Source organism: Pristiophorus japonicus, chromosome 25, assembly GCF_044704955.1.
Source record: "Pristiophorus japonicus isolate sPriJap1 chromosome 25, sPriJap1.hap1, whole genome shotgun sequence".
Classification (NCBI taxonomy): Eukaryota; Metazoa; Chordata; class Chondrichthyes; family Pristiophoridae; genus Pristiophorus; species Pristiophorus japonicus.
The window spans coordinates 18892664-18901860 of record NC_092001.1 but is presented as its reverse complement, the minus strand read 5'-3'; positions in this window follow the sequence as shown (position 1 = coordinate 18901860).

Sequence of the window (9197 nt, the reverse complement as noted above, 5' to 3'; positions counted from 1 at the left end):
TAGATCAGTATTTATTGTACTCTCCAAGTCATTATTTATTGTTCTCTCCAGGTCAGTCTTTATTGTACTCAACAGGTCAGTATTTATTGTACTCTCCAGGTCAGTATTTATTGTACTCTCCAGGTCAGTACTTATTGGACTCTCCAGGTCAGTATTTATTGTACTCTCCAGGTTAGTATTTATTGTACTTTCCAGGTCAGCATTTATTTTACTCTCCAGGTCAGTATTTATTACCCTCTCCAGGTTAGTATTTATTGTACTCTCCAGGTCAGTATTTATTGTACTCTGAAAAGATCAGTATTTATTGTTCTCTGCATGTCAGTATTTATTGTATTCACCAGGTCATTATTTATTCTACTCTCCAGGTCAGTATTTATTGCACTCTCCAGGTCAGTATTTATTGTACTCTCCAGGTCAGTATTTATTACCCTCTCCACGTCATTATTTATTGTACTCTCCAGCTCAGTATTTATTGTACTCTCCAGGTCAGTATTTATTGTACTCTCCAGGTCAGTATTTATTGTACTCTCCAGGTCAGTATTTATTTTACTCTCCACGTCAGTACTTATTGTACTCTCCAGGTCAGTATTTATTGTACTCTCCAGGTCAGTATTTATTGTACTCTCCAGATCAGTATTTATTGTTCTCTGCATGTCAGTATTTATTGAATTCACCAGGTCATTATTTATTCTACTCTCCAGGTCAGTATTTATTGCACTCTCCAGGTCAGTATTTATTGTACTCTCCAGGTCAGTATTTATTACCCTCTCCAGGTCATTATTTATTGTACTCTCCAGCTCAGTATTTATTGTACTCTCCAGGTCAGTATTTATTGTACTCTCCAGGTCAGTATTTATTGTACTCTCCAGGTCAGTTTTTATTTTACTCTCCACGTCAGTATTTATTGTACTCTCCAGGTCAGTATTTATTGTACTCTCCAGATCAGTATTTATTTTTCTCTGCATGTCAGTATTTATTGTACTCACCAGGTCATTATTTATTCTACTCTCCAGGTCAGTATTTATTGCACTCTCCAGTTCAGTATTTATTGTACTCTCCAGGTCAGTATTTATTACCCTCTCTAGGTCATTATTGATTGTACTCTCCAGCTCAGTATTAATTGTACTCTCCAGGTCAGTATTTATTGTACTCTACAGGTCAGTATTTATTGTACTCTCCAGGTCAGTATTTATTGTACTCAACAGGTCAGTATTTATTGTACTCTCCAGGTCAGTATTTATTGTACTCTCCAGGTCAGTACTTATTGGACTCTCCAGGTCAGTATTTATTGTACTCTCCATCTCAGTGTTTATTATACTCTCCAGGTCAGTCTTTATTGTACTCAACAGGTCAGTATTTATTGTACTCTCCAGGTCAGTATTTATTGTACTCTCCATGTCAATATTTATTGTACTCTCCAGGGCAGTATTTAATGTACTGTCCAGGTCAGTATTTATTGCCCTATCCAAGTCAGTATTTATTGTACTCTCCAGGTCAGTATTTATTGGACTCTCTAGATCAGTATTTATTGTACTCTCCAAGTCATTATTTATTGTTCTCTCCAGGTCAGTCTTTATTGTACTCAACAGGTCAGTATTTATTGTACTCTCCAGGTCAGTATTTATTGTACTCTCCAGGTCAGTACTTATTGGACTCTCCAGGTCAGTATTTATTGTACTCTCCAGGTCAGTATTTATTACCCTCTCCAGGTTAGTATTTATTGTACTCTCCAGGTCAGTATTTATTGTACTCTCCAGATCAGTATTTATTGTTCTCTGCATGTCACTATTTATTTTATTCACCATGTCATTATTTATTCTACTCTCCAGGTCAGTATTTATTGCACTCTCCAGGTCAGTATTTATTGTACTCTCCAGGTCAGTATTTATTACCCTCTCCAGGTCATTATTTATTGTACTCTCCAGCTCAGTATTTTTTGTACTCTCCAGGTCAGTATTTATTTTACTCTCCACGTCAGTACTTATTGTACTCTCCAGGTCAGTATTTATTGTACTCTCCAGGTCAGTATTTATTGTACTCTCCAGATCAGTATTTATTGTTCTCTGCATGTCAGTATTTATTGAATTCACCAGGTCATTATTTATTCTACTCTCCAGGTCAGTATTTATTGCACTCTCCAGGTCAGTATTTATTGTACTCTCCAGGTCAGTATTTATTACCCTCTCCAGGTCATTATTTATTGTACTCTCCAGCTCAGTATTTATTGTACTCTCCAGGTCAGTATTTATTGTACTCTCCAGGTCAGTATTTATTGTACTCTCCAGGTCAGTTTTTATTTTACTCTCCACGTCAGTATTTATTGTACTCTCCAGGTCAGTATTTATTGTTCTCTCCAGATCAGTATTTATTTTTCTCTGCATGTCAGTATTTATTGTACTCACCAGGTCATTATTTATTCTACTCTCCAGGTCAGTATTTATTGCACTCTCCAGTTCAGTATTTATTGTACTCTCCAGGTCAGTATTTATTACCCTCTCTAGGTCATTATTGATTGTACTCTCCAGCTCAGTATTAATTGTACTCTCCAGGTCAGTATTTATTGTACTCTACAGGTCAGTATTTATTGTACTCTCCAGGTCAGTATTTATTGTACTCAACAGGTCAGTATTTATTGTACTCTCCAGGTCAGTATTTATTGTACTCTCCAGGTCAGTACTTATTGGACTCTCCAGGTCAGTATTTATTGTACTCTCCATCTCAGTATTTATTATACTCTCCAGGTCAGTCTTTATTGTACTCAACAGGTCAGTATTTATTGTACTCTCCAGGTCAGTATTTATTGTACTCTCCATGTCAATATTTATTGTACTCTCCAGGGCAGTATTTAATGTACTGTCCAGGTCAGTATTTATTGCCCTATCCAAGTCAGTATTTATTGTACTCTCCAGGTCAGTATTTATTGGACTCTCTAGATCAGTATTTATTGTACTCTCCAAGTCATTATTTATTGTTCTCTCCAGGTCAGTCTTTATTGTACTCAACAGGTCAGTATTTATTGTACTCTCCAGGTCAGTATTTATTGTACTCTCCAGGTCAGTACTTATTGGACTCTCCAGGTCAGTATTTATTGTACTCTCCAGGTCAGTATTTATTACCCTCTCCAGGTTAGTATTTATTGTACTCTCCAGGTCAGTATTTATTGTACTCTCCAGATCAGTATTTATTGTTCTCTGCATGTCACTATTTATTGTATTCACCATGTCATTATTTATTCTACTCTCCAGGTCAGTATTTATTGCACTCTCCAGGTCAGTATTTATTGTACTCTCCAGGTCAGTATTTATTACCCTCTCCAGGTCATTATTTATTGTACTCTCCAGCTCAGTATTTTTTGTACTCTCCAGGTCAGTATTTATTGCACTCTCCAGGTCAGTATTTATTGTACTCTCCACGTCAGTATTTATTGTACTCTCCAGGTCAGTATTTATTGCACTCTCCAGGTCAGTATTTATTGTAATCTCCAGGTCAGTATTTATTACCCTCTCCAGTTCTGTATTGATTGTACTCTCCATGTCAGTATTGATTGTACTCTCCATGTCAGTATTTATTGTATTCTCCAGGTCAGTATTTATTTTACTCTCCAGGTCAGTATTTATTTTACTCCCCAGTTCAGTATTTATTGTGCTCTCCAGGTCAGTATGTATTGTAGTCTCCAGGTCTGTATTTATTGCACTCTCCAGGTCAGTGTTTATTATACTCTACAGATCTGTATTTATTACCCTCTCCAGGTCAGTGTTTATTGTATTCTCCAGGACAGTATTTATTTTACTCTCCAGTTCAGTATTTATTGTACTCTTCAGGTCAATATTTATTACCCTCTCCATTTCAATATTTATTTTACAACCCAGGTGAGCATTTATTATAATCTCCAGAGCAGCATATATTGTGCTCTCCAATTCAGTATTTATTGGACTCTCCAGCTCAGTGTTTATTGCCCTCTCCAGGTCAGTATTTATTGTACTCTCTGGGTCAGTATTTATTGTACTCTCCAGGTCAGTACTTATTGGACTCTCCAGGTCAGCATTTATTCTACTCTCCAGGTCAGTACTTATTACCCTCTCCAGCTCAGTTTTTATGGTATCTCCAGGTCAGTATTTATTGTTCTCTCCAGGTCAGTGTTTATTGTACTCTACAGGTTAGTATTTATTGTACTCTCCAGGTCAGCATTTATTGTACTCTCCAGGACAGTATTTATTACCCACTCCAGGTTACTGTTTATTGTACTCTCCAGGTCATTATTTATTGTACTCTCCAGATCAGTATTTATTGTTCTCTGCATGTCAGTATTTATTGTATTCACCAGGTCATTATTTATTCGACTCTCCACGTCAATATTTATTGCACTCTCCAGGTCAGTATTTATTGTACTCTCCAGGTCAGTATTTAGTACCCCCTCCAGGTCAGTATTTATTGTACTCTCCAGCTCAGTATTTATTGTACTTCCACGTCAGTATTTATTGTACTCTCCAGGTCAGTATTTAATGTACTGTCCAGGTCATTATTTATTGCCCTATCCAAGTCAGTATTTATTGTACTCTCCAGGTCAGTATTTATTGTAATGTGGAGGTTAGTATTTATTGCCCTCTGCAGGTTAGCATTTATTTTACTCCAAGGTCAGTATTTTTTGTACTCTCCAGGTCAGTATTTATTACCCTCTCCAGGTCAGTATTTATTGTACTCATCAGGTCAGTAATTATAGTACTCCGCAGGTCAGTATTTATTGTACTCTACAGGTCCGTATTTATTATACTCTCCAGGTCAGTATTTGTTGTACTCTCCAGGTCAGTATTTATTACCCTCTCAAGGTCAGTATTTATTGTACTCTCCAGGTCCGTATTTATTACTCTCTCCAGGTCAGTATTTATTACCCTCTCCAGGTCTGTATTTATTGTTCTCCCCATGTCAGTATTTATTGTACTCTCCAGGTCAGTATTTATTGCCCTCTCCAGGTCAGTATTTATTGTACTCTCCAGGTCAGTATTTATTGTACTCTCTAGATCAGTATTTATTGTACTCTCCAAGTCATTATTTATTGTACTCTCCAGGTCAGTATTTATTGTACTCAACAGGTCAGTATTTATTGTACTCTTCAGGTCAGTATTTATTGTACTCTCCAGGTCAGTATTTATTGTACTCAACAGGTCAGTATTTATTGTACTCTCCATCTCAGTATTTATTGTACTCTCCAGGTCAGTATTTCTTGTTCTCTCCATGTCAGTATTTATTAACTCTCCAGGGCAGTATTTAATGTACTGTCCAGGTCAGTATTTATTGCCCTATCCAAGTCAGTATTTATTGTACTCTCCAGGTCAGTATTTATTGGACTCTCTAGATCAGTATTTATTGTACTCTCCAAGTCATTATTTATTGTTCTCTCCAGGTCAGTCTTTATTGTACTCAACAGGTCAGTATTTATTGTACTCTCCAGGTCAGTATTTATTGTACTCTCCAGGTCAGTACTTATTGGACTCTCCAGGTCAGTATTTATTGTACTCTCCAGGTTAGTATTTATTGTACTTTCCAGGTCAGCATTTATTTTACTCTCCAGGTCAGTATTTATTACCCTCTCCAGGTTAGTATTTATTGTACTCTCCAGGTCAGTATTTATTGTACTCTGAAAAGATCAGTATTTATTGTTCTCTGCATGTCAGTATTTATTGTATTCACCAGGTCATTATTTATTCTACTCTCCAGGTCAGTATTTATTGCACTCTCCAGGTCAGTATTTATTGTACTCTCCAGGTCAGTATTTATTACCCTCTCCACGTCATTATTTATTGTACTCTCCAGCTCAGTATTTATTGTACTCTCCAGGTCAGTATTTATTGTACTCTCCAGGTCAGTATTTATTGTACTCTCCAGGTCAGTATTTATTTTACTCTCCACGTCAGTACTTATTGTACTCTCCAGGTCAGTATTTATTGTACTCTCCAGGTCAGTATTTATTGTACTCTCCAGATCAGTATTTATTGTTCTCTGCATGTCAGTATTTATTGAATTCACCAGGTCATTATTTATTCTACTCTCCAGGTCAGTATTTATTGCACTCTCCAGGTCAGTATTTATTGTACTCTCCAGGTCAGTATTTATTACCCTCTCCAGGTCATTATTTATTGTACTCTCCAGCTCAGTATTTATTGTACTCTCCAGGTCAGTATTTATTGTACTCTCCAGGTCAGTATTTATTGTACTCTCCAGGTCAGTTTTTATTTTACTCTCCACGTCAGTATTTATTGTACTCTCCAGGTCAGTATTTATTGTACTCTCCAGATCAGTATTTATTTTTCTCTGCATGTCAGTATTTATTGTACTCACCAGGTCATTATTTATTCTACTCTCCAGGTCAGTATTTATTGCACTCTCCAGTTCAGTATTTATTGTACTCTCCAGGTCAGTATTTATTACCCTCTCTAGGTCATTATTGATTGTACTCTCCAGCTCAGTATTAATTGTACTCTCCAGGTCAGTATTTATTGTACTCTACAGGTCAGTATTTATTGTACTCTCCAGGTCAGTATTTATTGTACTCAACAGGTCAGTATTTATTGTACTCTCCAGGTCAGTATTTATTGTACTCTCCAGGTCAGTACTTATTGGACTCTCCAGGTCAGTATTTATTGTACTCTCCATCTCAGTATTTATTATACTCTCCAGGTCAGTCTTTATTGTACTCAACAGGTCAGTATTTATTGTACTCTCCAGGTCAGTATTTATTGTACTCTCCATGTCAATATTTATTGTACTCTCCAGGGCAGTATTTAATGTACTGTCCAGGTCAGTATTTATTGCCCTATCCAAGTCAGTATTTATTGTACTCTCCAGGTCAGTATTTATTGGACTCTCTAGATCAGTATTTATTGTACTCTCCAAGTCATTATTTATTGTTCTCTCCAGGTCAGTCTTTATTGTACTCAACAGGTCAGTATTTATTGTACTCTCCAGGTCAGTATTTATTGTACTCTCCAGGTCAGTACTTATTGGACTCTCCAGGTCAGTATTTATTGTACTCTCCAGGTCAGTATTTATTACCCTCTCCAGGTTAGTATTTATTGTACTCTCCAGGTCAGTATTTATTGTACTCTCCAGATCAGTATTTATTGTTCTCTGCATGTCACTATTTATTGTATTCACCATGTCATTATTTATTCTACTCTCCAGGTCAGTATTTATTGCACTCTCCAGGTCAGTATTTATTGTACTCTCCAGGTCAGTATTTATTACCCTCTCCAGGTCATTATTTATTGTACTCTCCAGCTCAGTATTTATTGTACTCTCCAGGTCAGTATTTATTGTACTCTCCAGGTCAGTATTTATTGTACTCTCCAGGTCAGTATTTATTTTACTCTCCACGTCAGTATTTATTGTACTCTCCAGGTCAGTATTTATTGTACTCTCCAGATCAGTATTTATTGTACTCTCCAGGTCAGTATTTATTGTACTGTCCAGGTCAGTATTTATTGTTCTCTGCATGTCAGTATTTATTGTATTCACCAGGTCATTATTTATTCTACTCCCCAGGTCAGTATTTATTGCACTCTCCAGTTCAGTATTTATTGTACTCTCCAGGTCAGTATTTATTGTACTGTCCAGGTCAGTATTTATTGCCCTATCCAAGTCAGTATTTATTGTACTGTCCAGGTCAGTATTTATTGTACTCTCCAGATCAGTATTTATTGTTCTCTGCATGTCAGTATTTATTGTATTCACCAGGTCATTATTTATTCTACTCTCCAGGTCAGTATTTATTGCACTCTCAGGTCAGTATTTATTGTACTCTCCAGGTCAGTATTTATTACCCTCTCTAGGTCATTATTTATTGTACTCTCCAGCTCAGTATTTATTGTACTCTCCAGGTCAGTATTTATTGTACTCTCCAGGTCAGTATTTATTGTACTCTCCAGGTCAGTATTTATTTTACTCTCCAGGTCATTATTTATGTACTCTCCAGGTCAGTATTTATTGTAATCTCCAGGTCAGTAGTTATTACCCTCTCCAGTTCAGTATTGATTGTACTCTCCATGTCAGTATTTATTGTACTCTCCATGTCAGTATTTATTGTTTTCTCCAGGTCAGTATTTATTGTGCTCTCCAGGTCAGTATGTATTGTAGTCTCCAGGTCAGTATTTATTGCACTCTCCAGGTCACTGTTTATTATACTCTACAGATCTGTATTTATTACCCTCTCCAGGTCAGTGTTTATTGTATTCTCCAGGTCAGTGTTTATTTTACTCTCCAGTTCAGTATTTATTGTACTCTTCAGGTCACTATTTATTACCATCTCCATTTCAGTATTTATTTTACTCCCCAGTTCAGCATTTATTATAATCTCCAGGGTAGCATATATGGTGCTCTCCCGGTCAGTATTTATTGGACTCTCCAGATCAGTATTTATTGCCCTCTCCAGGTCAGTGTTTATGATACTCTCCAGGTCTGTATTTATTACCCTCTCCAGGTCAGTATTTATTAACCTCTCCAGGTCAGTATTTATTGTACTCTCCAGGTCAGTATTTATTGTTCTCTGCATGTCAGTATTTATTGTATTCACCAGGTCATTATTTATTCTACTCTCCAGGTCAGTATTTATTGCACTCTCCAGGTCAGTATTTATTGTACTCTCCAGGTCAATATTTATTACCCTCTCCAGGTCATTATTTAATGTACTCTCCAGCTCAGTATTTATTGTACTCTCCAGGTCAGTATTTATTGTACTCTCCTGGTCAGTATTTATTGTACTCTCCAGGTCAGTATTTATTTTACTCTCCACGTCAGTATTTATTGTACTCTCCAGGTCAGTATTTATTACCCTCTCCAGGTTAGTATTTATTGTACTCTCTATGTCAGTATTTATTGTACTCTCCAGATCAGTATTTATTGTTCTCTGCATGTCAGTATTTATTGTATTCACCAGGTCATTATTTATTCTACTCTCCAGCTCAGTATTTATTGCACTCTCCGTGTCAGTATTTATTGTACTCTCCAGGTCAGTATTTATTACCCTCTCCAGGTCATTATTTATTGTACTCTCCAGCTCAGTATTTATTGTACTCTCCAGGTCAGTATTTATTGCACTCTCCAGGTCAGTATTTATTGTACTCTCCAGGTCAGTATTTATTGCACTCTCCAGGTCAGTATTTATTGTAATCTCCAGGTCAGTATTTACTACCCTCTCCAGTTCA